Source organism: Balaenoptera borealis (assembly GCF_965194805.1).
Source record: "Balaenoptera borealis genome assembly, chromosome: 5".
NCBI lineage: Eukaryota > Metazoa > Chordata > Mammalia > Artiodactyla > Balaenopteridae > Balaenoptera > Balaenoptera borealis.
In genome coordinates this window covers 714,890-730,754 of record NC_138862.1, presented here as the reverse complement: position 1 = coordinate 730,754, position 15,865 = coordinate 714,890, and the positions used below count along the sequence as shown (strand labels likewise).

The following is a 15,865-nucleotide window of genomic DNA, read 5'->3' as shown; positions in this document are numbered from 1 at the left end:
CTACTGAGCAAGAAGTAGCAACTACTCCAGACTTACTGGTAAGACATTTGTGTGTCAGACGGTGAGAAGTAAATCCAACAAAAATTCAGGGGCCTTCCACCTCAGTGAGATTTCTAGGGTCCAGCAGGGTAGGACAGGCTGAAATGTCCCTTTTAAGGTGAAGGGTAAGCTGTTGCGTCAGGCCCCTCTTAGAACCTAGAAAGAGGCATGATGCCTTGTGGGCCCCGTAGGATTTTGGAGGCACCGTATTCCTCCTTTGGCTGCTACTCAGGCCCATCTACCAAGTGACGGACAACTGCTGGTTTTGAGTGGGGCCCAGAACAAGAGGAGCCTCCTCGCAGGTCCAGGCTGCGGGGCAAGTTGCTCTGCCCTGCACCACAGATCCAGCAGATCCAACAATGCCTGAAGCGGCAGTGGCAGAAAGGATGCTGTTTGGAGCCTTTGGTGTAGGTGAATCGCGGTGCAGGCCTTTAGGACTTTGGAGCAAGGCCCTGCCATCCTGTGCAGACAACTACTCTCTTTTTGAGAAACACCTCTTGGCCTGCTACTGGGCCTTAGTTGAAACTGAATGCAAACGTGGGCCACCGCGTTACCATGAGACATGAGCAGCCCGTCGTGAACCAGGGGTCACCTGGCCCACCAAGCCCTACACTTGGAGATGCGTGGCAGCACTTCGTCATCAAATGGAAGTGGCGGGTGTGTGAGGGGCCTGAGCAGGCCCTGAGGGCACAGGGGAGTCACGTGGAAAAGTGGCTCAGATGTCCATGGTCCCCACGCCTGCTCCTCTGCCTTCTCTCCCCAGCCAGCACCTATGGCCTTGTGGGGAATTTACTTCCCTAGGATCCGTGACAGAGGAAGACAGGACTCGGGCCTGGTTTACAGATGGTTCTGCACGATACACAGGAGCACCCACAGGTGGGCGACTCCGGGACCGCAGCCTCGGCCTGGGACATCCCCCGAACACCTGGTGAAGGGAAACCCTCCAGGGAGCCGGACTTCAGGCAGTGCACCTGGCTGTGCATTTGCTTAGGAGGAGAAGTGGCCGGCTGTGTGGTTATGCACCAGTTCACGGGCTGCGGCCAGTGGCCTGGCTAGACGGTCAGGGTCTTGGAAGGACCATGACTGGAAAACTGGTGACAAAGAAATCTGGGAAAGAAGAGTACGGATAGACCTCTCTAAATGGAGAAGAAATGTGCAGACACTGTCCCGTGAGAATGCCCCCCGAAGGGTGACCTCAGTGGGGGAGGATTGTAATAATCAAGTGGACAGGTGGCCCGCCCTGTGAGTGCCACTCAGCCTCTTTCCTGGCCAGCCCTGCCGTCGCCCAATGGGCTCTTGAGCAAAGTAGCCATGGTGGCGGGGTGTGGGGAGCGGCGCGTGGGCCCGCACTCACCAAGGCTGACCCGGCCACGAGCACTGCTTAGCGTCCAGCCTGCCAGGAGCAGAGACCGACACTGAGCCCCTGATGTGGCACCACTTCTGGGGTGAGCAGGTTGATTGCACTGGGCCACTTGATCACGGAAGGGGCGGCATTTTGTCCTTACGGGAATAGACGCCGTGGATTCAGATTTGCCAAACTACCACCCATGGGCTTACAGAACACCTTATCCATCACGCATTCCACACAACATTGCTCGCTTCACAGCAAAAGAAAGTGTGACAACGGGCCCATGCTCAAGGAGTAACTCGCTCTCGCTTGTTGAGTGGACGTCCACCTTCTCCTGCCCTCAGACATTGCTGCTCCTGGTTCTTGGGCTTTGGGACTCAGACCAGGACTTACAGCATCAGCCTCCAATTCTCAGGCCTTTGGGCTTGGACTGAAGTACACCACCAGGTGCCCTGGGCCTCCAGCTTACAGAGGGCAGATTGTGGGGCTTCTCGGCCTCCATAACCACGTGAGCCAATGCCCATAATAAATCTCCTCTTATGAATATCTGTATATAAATAGATCCTTATACATACACCTATAGGACATATTTATATATAGGATCTATAGATCTATAAATATCCTATAGATCTATAGGCTGTATATAGATCTATTTATAGATCTATAGATCTAGATATGAATCTAGATATAGATCCTATGGTCTGTTTCTCTGGAGAACCCTGACTGATACTCCTGCCAAGGTCCCACAGCCTGGAGGTGAGAAGCCAGTGACAGGCCAAGGCCTCGTCATCCTTCCGGCCTCTTCCTGGCCCAGATCATCATCCTGTACCTTCCTCTCCACGACTCGGCCCACCCCGCATGGCCCGTGGGGGCCGCCGTGGCCGGAAGTGTCGGATGGGTTCCCTGTGCTGCCGCTTCCCCATCGGAGGCCCCTCCAGCCCTTCTGCTCCAACCAATACAGGAAGGAGGGCAAACAGACTCTTGCCATGTTCGTATTTCCAAGTCTTAGTCCCTGAGGGGACTAGAAGGACCTAAGGTAAGGTGGAAGGTTCCGGAAAGATCCTGCTCGCAGGCTGAGCCTGGGAAAGGCGGCTTTGGCAGGGGAACTGGCGAGAGCCACCCACGTCCACCTGGCTGGGCAGGTGTACGGGCCCCACAGCAGGGTCCCCTGGGCCGCAGCCTCCCGGAGTCCCCACCCCGGCACGGAGTCAGAGCAGAAGGGCATCCACAGTCCCCAAGAGGCCCCGGCAGACAAAACGCTGTGGCCACTGGGGCCCGGGGGCTGGGCAGGGCATGTCCCTGGCTCTCACCAGCAGAGGCCCCACTGCCCCCTGCCCGTGCCTCTGCCCCCAGGGGCCTCCTGGGATTCTCTGGAGAGGGTCAGAAATTCGCGGTGACAGAGATTTAACAGCCGTGGTCCCCGGGGCACGAAGGCTGAGCTGTGAGGAAATGAAGAGCGCGGGCCCCGGCACCACCGCGTGTGGCTGCAAAGTGCCGCAGGGGCGCCCCAGAGAGGACCGGGCGCCGCCGGGCCGGGGAGGCAGGCCCGTGCAGCCGCAGCCCTGCGCTCTCAGGAGCGGCCCCGGCCCGCCACGCTGCAACTCATCAACCAAACCAAGGGTCCAGGCCAGCTGTCCCAGATGTGGGGTCAGAAGTGCCGACGCAGCTGCACTGGAACCGGACCCCGTCGGGTCACCAGCCTCCCCCATCCCAGCCCTCTCAGTGGCCCGGGGTGGACAGGGACGCAGGCCCCTGTGGGTCTGAGCATCCAGGAGGCTACGCGGAGCTGCTCCCAGACTCCAGCCCCCTCACACGGCAGGCGCTGTGCCGGCGGGACCATAATTAGAAACAGACCCGCGTGTGACTCAGAGGGAGCGGGCGCCACCCTCCCCCACCAGCTCACACGGGCTTTTTAACTGGGGGCTCACTTCCTGTGAGCCCCCGCTTCGGTCTGGCTGACATGTGTAGGCCACAGAGCTGATCTCATCCAGCTGGGATATTCTAGAAGGCTCTGTTCCCATGCATGTCCGGCCTGCCTCCGGGAGAGGGGTCACCACAGTTCCTCATCCTTCCCAAGAGCACATGATTACATACATACCCATGCATACATGCACACACGTTCCCTCACATACATGCACACAGACACACGTAGATACACACGTACACTTACATACATGCACACAGATGCACGTGCATATACACATATACAAAGACGTTACACACGCACATGTGCACACATGCATACGTACGTGAACATGCACACAGACATACACGTATATACACACATGCACATGTACATACATGTGTGCACACAAACATATGCATGCCCATATGCACACATACATACATGCGTGCACATACCTGTGGAATATGGATGCATACACACATGCATGTACACATACATACATACACACAGCACATTCCACCAGCTCCTGACGCCTGCAGGGACGTGGGATCCCAGATCACTGAAGTGACCACTCAGGACTCCCGGGACCCTGCCCTGGGCCTCTCCAGGGGCTCTGCTTTGGGAGAACGCAGTAGAGAGCAGGCCGTCTGCAGTGGGGATGGAAAGGGCACCCAGTCCCTCCTGCCAGCCCATGGCCTTCCCTCATGCCCTGTCGAAAAGCAGCCTTCATGCTCACAACAAGTCAGTCCTGCTCTGTGGTGTGCACCATGGGGTGTGTGCCCTGGGGTCTGTGCCATGGGGGGTGTGAATCATGGGGTGTGTGTGCACCATGGGGTGCGTGCACCAAGCAGATTAAACAGGACACGTGCCACCTGCTCCTAAACCTGCCCCATCAGCCTGAGCACCTTCTGTACCCCATCCTTGTGTTACCTGCTCTCATTCCCTGGAGGATGGTCCATATTAACTGTCCTGGCCACACCCACATGGCCTCTGGCTTCCCAGCTCTAGAACCCACTACCAGGTGAGCAGGGAATAGCCATGAGTTTCTTTTTTTTTTTAATTGAGGTGTAATTGACATAACATTAAAATAAGTTTCAGGTGTACAATGTAATAATTCGATATTTGTATACATTGCAAAATGATCAGTACAGTAAGTCCAGTTTACATCCATTACTACACATACTTACAAATTTTTTTCTTGTGATGAGAACTTTTCAAGATCCACTCTCTTAGCTACTTTCAAATATTCAACACCCTATTATTAAGTACATGACATCCCTGTGACTTTTTCATTTTACGCTGGAAGTGTGCATCTTTTGACCCCTTCACCCATTTTGCCCACACCCCGCCACCCACCTGAGGCAACCACCAATCTGTTCTCTATATCCATGAGCTTGGTTTTTTGCTTGGTGTTTTTGTTTGGTTTTGTTTTTTTTAGATTCCACATGTAAGTGAGATCATACGGTATTTGTCTTTCTCCGTTTAACTTATCTCAGCATAACGCCCTCTAGGTCCATCCATGTTGTCACAAATGGCAAGATTTCAATCTTTTTTTATGACTGAGTAATATTCTATTGTATATATATACCACATCTTCTTTATTCACCCATCAATGGACACTTAGGTTGCTTCCATGTCTTGACTATTGTGAATAACGTTGCAATGAACATGGGGGTGCATATATCTTTTTGAGGTAATGTTTTCATTTCCTTCAGATAAATACCCAGAAGTGGAATTGCTGGATCACATGGTAGTTCTATTTTCAGTTTGTTAAGGACCCTCCATACTGTTTTCCATAGTGACTGCACCAGTTTACATTCCCACCAACAGTGCACAATGGTTCCCTTTTTTCCACATCCTCTCCAGCACTTCTTATTTCTTGTCTTTTTGGTGATGGCCACCCTGACAGGTGTGAGGTGATACCCCTTTGTGGCTTTGATGTGCGTTGCCCTGATGATTAGCAGTGTTGGGCGCCTTTCTTGTACCTGTTGGCATCTGCATGTCTTCTTTGGAGCGTGAGCTTCTCTCTGGGGGTTTGGAGCACATGCAGTAGGTGCCAGGCGATGCCAGCCCTTGAGTCCAGTGGCGTCAGAAAACAGCAGCTAAACCTGCAGGGCAGATGCAGAGAGGCTGCCAGCCTTGCAAGGACTTAGCAGAAGGGAGCCCCAGGGAGCGTATTAGTTTTCTACAAACTGCGGCTTAAACGCACCCACCCTTAGCCCACTGTCTCTGGGTGAGAAGCCCAGGAGGCCGGCTTGTCCTCACACGCTGAGAGCAAGGACAGATGAGCTAGGGTGCGATCGGGGGCTCTGAGGACCCTCTTCCAGGCTCATTCGGGTCACTGGCTGCGTTCAGTTCTCTTTGGCCGTAGGACTCGGTCTTCTGGCCGCTGTCAGCTGGGGCTGCCCTCAGCTCCTGACACGAGGTCACTCCATCTCTGTGACAGAGAACCCTCACCTCCCTCACGCCAAATCCCCCCGGCTCCAGCCGGAGAGAACTCAGCTCTGTAAGGGCTGTGTGGTCGGGTCAGGCCACCCGCATGGTCCCCCATGCTAAGGTCGGCTGATTGGCAACCTCAGCTACGCTGCAAACGTGCCGTGGCACTCAGGCCTGGCCCAGGGGCCATCTCAGAATCCTGTGCCACGGGACAGAGCTGGCCTCCGAGCTGGACGCCGGGAAGGGCGGGTCTCCTGGGCAGCAAGGCCCAGACAGCCGCCACGCGGCCCCCGAAAACCTCATGGGGCGTAGAGCGACTTCTCCGGGACAGCGGGACGGAGGAAAAGACACAAAGACATCGGCCAAATGATTTCGTCTCCACCGGGTACCAGACAAGGGCTGGTTCTGCAGAAAATGTGGGCGTTTCGCTGTTTCCACAGTTACTCACAAACAACCCGAATTCCTTCCTGATAAATTTGCTGTGACACATTCACCTGGACCCAACTGCCTTCAGAACGTTTTTTTGGAGTGACTAATAGGGCTCAGCAGCCCAGGTTCTGGAAAGTGCGTTGTTACAGGAGCTGCCGTGGCCAAGTTGTCTGGCCCCGGGGAGGTCCGTGGCCATGTCTCTCCCCAGCAGTGTGATGCTTCCCTGGTCCCCAACCCTAGGGGCTGAGAGGTGGGCCCCGAGCAGGCAGGAGGGGGAGCGGACCTGCCTCAGTGTCCCTGCTGGCCCGTCACCCCATCTCTGGCGCCCAGATTCCTGGTGCTCCCTCTCTCAGCACCCCACCCAAGAGGGCTGGGCGGGCAGGCGCACCCCGAGCTCGAGGGCAGGCGGATCTAACCTGACCAGCGTTCAGGACTGACTGCTTGACGGAATCTCCGCTGGCGGCACAAGGGGTGGCAATGTCCTTGCCTTCGTGAGTCGTTCCCTTGTTCTCGGGCGGAGCCCCCTTACGTGGGGACTGGAGAACCTCAGGTGACAGCCAGGGCATGTGCTGTGTCTCACTGACCGCCTCACAGGACGTGCCTGCCCTTTTTACAGGCGGGAAGACTGAGGCAACGCGGAGCCAATGCCTGGCCTCTGGCTGCACGGCAGACAAGGTGGGGCCCCAGGAGCCTGGCTCTCCGTCAGCGCCGTGTGTGGGTGGAGGTCAGAGGGCTCGGGCACTGAGGCGGACTCTGGAGACCCTGCCCACCATTCAGTGCCCAGAACCCGGGGTCCAGGGGGAGCCATCCCTCCGCCCTGCTGCAGCCATGCGGCCCAGAGAGGCTGACCATGAGTGTCCAGCACGGGCTGTGCAAGAGCCCACGCTCAGGAGGGCAGCCCACGAGGCCAGGCTGAGAGGCCGGGGACCTCAGGGGCTTTGTGTCAGGAATGGTTTTCTGGGTCCACAAGCCTGGTCACCCACCCTGGCAACCACTCGCCCCGCACCAGCCGTGGCTCCAGCCACAATGCTGAAGGCTGGGCCACCATGGCAGTGCCCCTAGGAGGCCAAGGTCAGTCCTGGAGTGAGCAGGCAGGGCCAAGCTGCGGCCCCTCCTCCTGTAGGGAGTGACCTGGTCCCTCACCCACTCGCTTAGGACCCACCGCTGCATCCTCCGGGCACCACTGGGCCCTCCAGGGCCACCAGCAGCTGCCTGCCCCTCTCCCCCTCTGACCACCAGCCCAGGGGACCTTGTTCTTGGGCCACGCAGCTTTCCAGAGACCCTCCCAGCCCTGACCCACGCTGTGGGCCAGGCCTCGCCGGCAGAGCTGGGCAGGGCACCGGGGGCTCTCGCTTTGGGTCCCCGTGCCACCTGATGCTGAGCCTAGACTCCTGGCTGTCAGGCAGCCACTTGCACCGGCGGGGGGAGAGGGCTAGGGAGGGCCTGGGATCTGGCAGGACAGAGGGGACCAGCTGGGGGAGAGGGCTCGGGAGGGCCTGGGATCTGGCAGGGCAGAGGGGACCAGAGCCTCCTCCAGGAAGGCCACTCAGAATGGCGAGGCCAGGTCACCAGACGCAGGCCAAGGGAGAGGACAGGTTGCCAGGGACCTGGGATAGGGCGGGGTGGCCGGGGCAACCACATAAGGGGGTCTCGGAGCTGGTGGAAGGGGGCTCCAGGAAGAGCTGGCCGGGGTGGGGCTTCTCCACGGGCCAGGCTCAGACGTGGTGATGGGCACAGGCCCTGCAGGACGGGCGGGGTAGCTGGGCCGCAGCCAGAGGAGTACGCAGCCCGGCCAGACACTCAGCAGCTGGACCTGAGCTTGGAAAGGTGCCCGAGGGAGGCCGGGCTGCTTCCCTGTCGGTTTCCCGGGTGGGCGAGGGCTTCCCCTCAGGAGGGGCATGGTCCACGCCCCCCAGGCGGAAACAGTGACCCCAGCACCCCTCCCACACCTGCCACCGCGTCCCCACGCCCGGGGGGCTAAGTGTGTGGAATAACTGACTGGAGGGAGGGGTGGGGGGGACATGTCGCTGGCCTCCCTCAACCTCGTCCTCGTGACCAGGACGGGCCTGTTCAGCGGGGCTGGACGTCCCCCCGGGCCGCTCAGGGCAGGGCGGTGGCAGCAGCGGCCTGGGCCCCTCCCGACCCCAGGAGCCCTTGATCTGAGGGGAACTGGATAGGGCTCTTGTGGCATTTCAGAAAATCCCACACCCGCGATTTCCCTGAGCCCTGGAATCAGGACTCTCTTGAAGTCCCTTCCAACTCTCAAATCCGTTCCAGTCGCCGCCCACAGAGCCGCTCCCCCCCACCCCCACATGTAGGTCTGTAGGAATTCCGCGTCTCAAGGCTGTTAATCCGCAGACAAGCTGGTTCTGTTTAAGGCTTGATTTGTCAGACAATTTTGAATTTTCTTCCTGCCAGAGGCGGCTCCATCAAAGGGAAGGGACCCTCCTCTGGGGCTGAAGTTGCTGGGCTTCCCTCCCAGCTTCGGCCCACGGAGGGAGGAGGGGCCCGAAGGCACCAGAGTGGGCGCACAGCAGCGGAGGGGTCTGCGAACGTCAGGCGACTCCCATCCCAAGGAAAGCCAGCAGGGCCCCAGGCCGGCTCGGGTACCACTGTCACCCTTTCTGATCGCAGGGACCTCGCAGTACAAGCGGGGTGGTGGTGAGGACGCAGAAGTCCCTGAGTCCTGGCTCTGCAGGGGAGGAGCTGGGTGGGCCGTGAAAGGGGCGTCCCTCCAGGGGGCCCCTGAGGTCCCTTCCAAGCAGGGGGTGCTTTATTTATGATGCTTGGGCTGCACCCTGTGCTCAGGGGCCCCTTCCGCCTCCCGACCTGTCCCCATGTTGGGCCACGGGCATCTAAACAGTAGCAGCCTGACTTTGAGGGTCAGTGTCCAGTCTCTGGGTCTAAATAACCCCAGGTCAGCTGTGGCCCCAGGCCTTGCAATCCAGCTGTGGGAGAGGACCCAGGGCCCTGTCCCAAGCTCTGTGGTGTCCCCTCACCTCTCACCACGGCTCCCGTGTTGCCGGCAGTCTGCATCTGCAGACTCTCGCCATCCGGGGTGGCCAGGCCACAGCCGTTCGGGAGGAGTGGGGAGCGGGTGGGCACCATGGAGGGGGCTGCCAACCAGATAAGGCGCTGACCCCTCACGCCCGACGCAGTAGAGGCACAGTGGGAGGAGCAGGGGCGAGCCCAGGGAGGAACCAGTCGCCACGCCAGCGGGAAAGTGGGGAACACACGGGAGTGCACGCAGTTTCACTGCCAAGCGTGAGTGTGCATTTCTAGAAATGTGAGCATAGGGCTCGTCAGGATGGATGCTGGGTGGTGTTAAGAGCATTTTTGGCTCTTCTCCTCCTTTCCATATGGGACGCTCAGATGTGCTTCCTGGGTTCAGCTGGACAGCTTCCACCTGATCGTGCCAGACAGCACACATGTCCACCCAGTGGTGCCAACACCTGCCAGGTGAGCAGGGGAAGATGCCAGAGGGGTCAAGTCACAAACCAACGCTGTCCTGACCCTGGCACCCTGCAGAGTCACTTACATGGGGCAGCTTGTCGACACGAGTGCTAGGAAGATCCCTTTGACAGAGGAGAAGCCACAGCTCGGGTGACTCCGAGGCCTGGCCAGCATCACAGGGCACAGGTGGGACTCTGGAGTCGTGCCCTTTGTGACTGGTCACTTGTGTGCCTCGGCCCCATGATCCTGACCATCCTGTCATCATGGACCCGCCAGAGGCACTGATCTCGCAGACGGACTGACCTCATCATCTCAGAGAGACAGGCCCAGCCACACAGGGAAGTCCCTGAAGTAGAAAACAGACAAATGAAAGATAAAGTCAACAAAACAAAAAGCTGATTGCTTGGAAAGATCAATAAATTTGATAAAACTCCACATATACTAATTTTTAAAAAAAGAGATGTCACAAATTATTAATACCAGGAATGAAAGAGCAAACGTAACTATGGAGCCAACAGACACTAGACAGACAATAAGGAACAATAAAGAAACGCAATGATAAGAGAGAAGCATAAGCAAAGTCCTCACCGAACCGTCAACGCAATAGGAATCACACTCGGAAGACTCTGGACTTAGATTTCAGATTTGTTTTATCCCTGGTTCTTAAACACTAATGTAGAGAATTCTTCTCTCTCCACTTCCTTTTCAAAAGAACGAACAAAGGAAAGAAGAAAAGAAATATAATGACCATCTTTATAACAATAAAGTTAGACAACTTACATGAAATAAACAAATTCCTTGATAGACACAAATTTTTCTAAACTAACTCAAGAAGAAATAGTCTGACATTTATTAAGGAAAATAAATTCATTATCCTAGAGGGCGTCACTGGAGAATCCTATCAAACATTTAAGAAAGAAGTAACACCAATCCTGTATAAACTCTTCTAAAATATGGAGGAAAAGGGAACACTTCACAACTCATTTTATGAGGCCAGTATTAACCTGATACCAAAACCAGACAAAGATATTAAAAGAAAAGCACAGACCAACATCCCTCATGAATATAGACACAAAAATCTTTAATGAAATATTAGTAAATTGAACCTACAAATTTAGAAAAAAGATAATATACCATTACCAAGTGGGTTTATCCCCAAAATGCAATTTTGGTTGAAAATTTTTAAAAATCAAACAATATAATTCACCATATTAACAGAATAAAGATGATGAACCCATTTGACCTCCTTGATAAATACAGAAAATATATTTGGCAAAATACAACATCTGTTTATGAAAATACTGTAAGAAAACTAGGAATTGAAGGTAACTTTCTCAACCTAATAAAGAACATCATCAACAAAAACACCAAAATTACCCCACAGCTAATATTGTATTTAATATGAAAACAGAAGACTTCCTCTCTAAATTCGGGAACTGAGTAAAGGTGTTCACTCTCACTCCTGCTACTTGACATCATACTGGAGGTTTAAATAGTGCACAAAGGTGAGAAAAGGAAATAAAAGAAATCTAGATTGGAAAGAAGTAAAACTGTCTATTCACAGGTGATATGATTGTGTACTTAGAAAATTCTACAGAATCTACCCAGAAAAAGCTGCAAGAACTAATAAGTGGATTTAGCAAGGCACAGAATCAATATACAAAAGTAAATTATAAGGCAGGACTTCAGGAATGCTGGAGTGAGAACCTCTGCGAATCTACTCCTTCTTAAAAGCAATGAAATCACTAGCAAAATTATCTAAATTAACTTTTTCTGAGCTCTGGAGATTAACCAAAGGATTACAACAATCTGAAGATTTTATTCAAGAAAAACTACTGTACTTTGGTAAGAATAAACTACTGAAACATGCTATGACATTAATGAACCTCAGAATCATCATGCCAAGTGAAAGAAGCCAGACACAAAAGCCCACATATTATATGATTCCATTTATATGAAACATCCAGAAAAGGCAAATATATAGAGAAAAGTAGACTAGTGGTTTCTTGGGGTTGAGGGATGGAAAGGGGGCTAACTCTAAATGGGCATGGGGGCTCTTATTGGGATGATGAAAAAGTTCTAAAACTGATTTGTGATGATGATTACACCACTCAGCAGATTTACTGAAAATTATTGAACTGCATACCTGAATAGGATGAATTTTGTGTTATGCAAAATATACCTCAATAAATCTGTTTTTTTTTTTTTAAGCTATGCATAGCCTTTGCTATTCTCTCAGTTCAACACCTAGAACTCTGGACCTTCAAAGAAATGGGAGCCTTGGTAAATACGCCAGGCTCTCAACTGGGTCACTTAGAAAGTTATGCTCTAAAAGTAATGAAGAACTGGTAATATACCAGTCTTCACAAAGGCATAAACCTAGATTTGAATTATATCAATCCCTGACTGGAGAAAGGAATCCAGGCCTAAACTAACTGCCCACCAAAATAAAATTAAATCCTATAAAAAGGAAGATAATATTAAGAAGAACCTCTACAATCTTTCACTAATAATGTCCAGCATTTAATAAAAAATCATCAGGTTAGTCAAGACACAGGACTATATGACTCTGTGGGAAAAAAAAAAACCAACAAGAGAAAAAGATCCACAAGTGGCCCTGGTTTTGGAGTTATCATACATGAACTTTAAAATAAATGTGGTTAATATCTCAAGAAAATGGAAGGTAAGATAGAGAACTGAATAAGAGGACTGTAATCTAGAAATTGAAGATAAAATAGAAATTCTAAAAATTAAAAATACAGTAACTAATAGTAAGAACTCAATGGATGGAATTAACAACAGATAAGACACAGCAGAAGAGAGGATAGACTCATTGGAAAATTGGTCAATAGAAAATGGTCAAGACTGAAGAACAAATTAAAAACAGATAGAAAATACAGAAAAGAGCACAAGAGATAAATGGAACATGATGAAAATGTCTAACATGTGTAAAATTTAAGGCCCAGACGGAGCATAAAGACAGAATGGAGCAGAGGCTATACTTGAGGAAATAACAGCCAAGAATTTTCTAAAACCTATAAAAGATATACACTGCAGACTCAAAAAAGAAATCTACGTAAGCCAAACAGGGTAAATACAAAGAGCACCACGCCTAGGTATATCACAGTAAAACAGCTATAAACCAAAGGCTGGGTCTTGAACTTCTCATCCCACTAGTGGTGGTGGTTTTCCCCCTCCGTCACCTCTGAGTACATCTAAACCAAATGGAATTAGTTTACAAAATGCCTCAGAATATTTATGCCTCCTCTTGACCAGCTGTGCGGTACTGAATTGAAAGGGCCCCCAGAATGTCATGCAACTCAGTTTCTGCTGGCACAGGAAGGCCGCGCCACCTTCTCAGGTTTTCTTCCCCCACCTGTCCTCCCTGTGAGCATCTATCTCTCGTCTGCGAGGCTCTCGTGACACAGGCTCCATTAGATCAGGTGTATGAAGGGAGCTCTGTGGATGCCACCTTGGGGAGCTGCTATCCTCAGGCTGGCTTCACTTCCCGAGAAATGACCGGACGTGCAGGGGAAGTAAGGACCCTCAGGAGTGTCGCATGGCTGGGGGGAGGCCACCGTGCACCCACAGCCTCTTTCCATCAAGGGGGGCAGCTCTAGTCCAACAGCACGTGTCCCCCAACCTTCCTGCCACTGGTGCCCTGGCCCCACGCGGGCCCCTCGCCGGGGTCCGCCTCTGTCCTGGCTCGCACTGGAGATGTGAATGGTGGTCCATGCCAAGTTGTCACAGCGCCCTAGGTTGTCATGAATACAAGCGCTCTGCTGCCCAACACCCGCTAAGTTTATCCAGACCAGTGAGGTAGCTTTGGCTTAAAACCGTAAAAGGTGCCGCTCTCCCACCAACTTGGAACACACACTGTGACACACTGACTCCCAGGCATTGCCTGTTAATGGCGGGTTTTGTCATTTCTGAGTCTGGAAAGTGAAGAGTGGAGTTACTCTGTCCGCCCCATGAGTGAAGAAAGGAAAATGTGGGTCCACAGTCATCTTCTAAATGCATTTCTGAGGCTGTGAAAGCCCCACCCCGCCACCCAGAACAGTCCCACAAGAGCCACTGAGCATGAGAAAGCCACGGAGGGCTTGTCCACATGGAACCACTTAAGGCCTCCCGCGGCCTGAGAACATGTGGGCAGAGGAGGAAACGACACTTCTTTTTTATTTATTTATTTATTTTATTTACTTATTTAATTAATTTATTATTTTTGGCTGTGTTGGGTCTTCGTTGCTGCGCACAGGCTTTCTCTAGTTGCGGGAGTGGTGTTGTGGTGCACGGGCTTCTCACTGCGGTGGCTTCTCTTGTTGTGGAGCATGGGCTCTAGGTGTGCGGGCTTCAGTAGTTGTGGCATGCAGGCTCAGTAGTTGTGGCTCACAGGCGCTAAAGCACAGGCTCAGTAGTTGTGGCTTGTGAGCTCTAGAGTGCAGGCTCAGTAGTTGTGGCACACGGGCTTAGTTGCTCCGTGGCATGTGGGATCTTCCCGGACCAGGGCTCGAACCCGTGTCCCCTGCATTGGCAGGTGGATTCTTAACCCCTGTGCCACCAGGGAAGCCCAGAAATGGCACTTCTTAATCCCTCGGGCGGGGCCCGCAGGGCCCACAGCCAAGGGCAGCTCCTTCCCTCACTAAGGGCACACTCACATCTTCAGGAATCGCTGGTCCCCAGGCCTCAAAGTGCGTCTTCCCCACAGACAGGAGTGACCCTGGCACCTGGCTTCCTCCCGAACACCCCTCGGGGCCGTGAGCCCCCAGCCTCGGGCCTCAGCCAGGCCCCTCACGGGACGCTGCATGGATCGGGCAGCGTGGCAGTGCAGACAGCAGCCCGGGGCCAAAGCTGCCAGGGCCGCTGGACTCAGGACACCTGGCTGGGGTGGGGCTGACCCGGGTTCCCCTCCGTATCCTTCTGCACCTCAGAATCCTGGGGGAACAGCCGTGCAGGAGCAAGGGGAAGGCTCCTCAGGCCCAAGGGACCGTAAAGGCTAAGTGATGCCTCCAGAACTCTCTAAATACAGCCGCAGCAGGAGGCCCCGGTGGTTTTCAGGGGAACGCGGGGTGTCTGCTTTCACTGCATCTGACACCTCACAGACCCCAGCCGAGATGGGCTGGACGCAGAAGGCAACTCTGAGGGTCTTGGTCCCCACGAATCTCCATAGAATATCGGGGCCCTGCAAAGCCTGCGTCTGAGGCTCAGGAATTACCGGTTCAGCAGCGCCCCCCACCCCCCGTGCTGAAGCCGGGTCCTGCCCTGCAGGCAGAAAGGCACAGGGGGCCGGCCTCGCCTCCCAGGCTGAGGTTCTTCCCAGGAAGGTTACCTGTGCCCTTGGGCCTGTTTCCTGTGCAGCCGAGGGCGCCGGGCAGCAGGTGCCATGAGCCGTGTGCGTGCAGTGTCTGGCAGGAAGTGGGAAGCCATCCAGTGACCGATGCTGTCACGACCGCCTGGATCGGCAAACAGAGCCGCAAGCACGGCAGGTGCTGATGGCCCCCCACGGAGGACGGGGTAGGGATGCAGGCTCCCAGCAAGGCCACAAAGCGCCCAGCCTCCCCCGGAGCCTGGCGTCCCCGGTGCAGAGCTGCGAGGCCCGGCTGCTCCCCGAGCTCGGGAGTCGGGAAGCGTCTCCCTACAGGTCAGGATCATCCACAGACACACGGCCGGAGCCCAGGGACTGCCCAAAGCCCGCAGAGCGCTTCCCACTGACACCTCCGACGCCAGGGGTCCAAGCGCAGGGCCGCCTGCACCCAGCCCGGCCTGCTGCGCAGACATGCCTGCTCCCCGCCCCTCAAAGCTGCCTCTGAGTCACCGGAGACACGGGGCGGGGCGATGTTCCTAAGAGTGGAAGGTGCGCCTTCAGAACCCAAAAGGCCTGCCGGGCCTGTGCTTCTTCCTAGAAAGGGGACGCAAGGCGCAGCAACTCGTCTCTCACTTTGGGGGGACATCCTGGCTCACCCCTGACCCCGGGCCCTGCAACCTGCCTGAGGCGCAGCTCTCTGCATCTCGCAGGGCTCCCCTCCCTCATCTGGGGCACACGTGTCCTAAGGCCCTCTGCTCACAGCCTCCTGGCTCGTCCTGCCCAGCGCCTGATGTCCTCACTGCGACGGGCCTGTGTCCTGTCCTGGGGGACGTCCAGGGGCCCAGTCTCCTTGACTGTGTTAGGACAGAGGGGACAGTTAGCACAGCCCTGAGGCCAAACCGTAAATGAGCTATGGTCCCTCCCACGTGACCGCAAACAATTTCTGGTCCTC

At 54.3% G+C, this 15,865-nt stretch overlaps 1 long non-coding RNA gene across 1 annotated transcript; it reads right to left on the bottom strand.

Moving 5' to 3' along the window:
* Positions 1-4,096: 4,096 nt before the first annotated feature.
* LOC309628941 lies at positions 4,097-15,386 on the bottom strand. Its single transcript, XR_014244792.1, has 3 exons — positions 14,938-15,386; positions 9,697-9,957; positions 4,097-5,401 (listed from the first exon to the last, which is right to left on the bottom strand). It is a non-coding gene; the product is annotated as an uncharacterized lncRNA (long non-coding RNA).
* Positions 15,387-15,865: the final 479 nt, after the last annotated feature.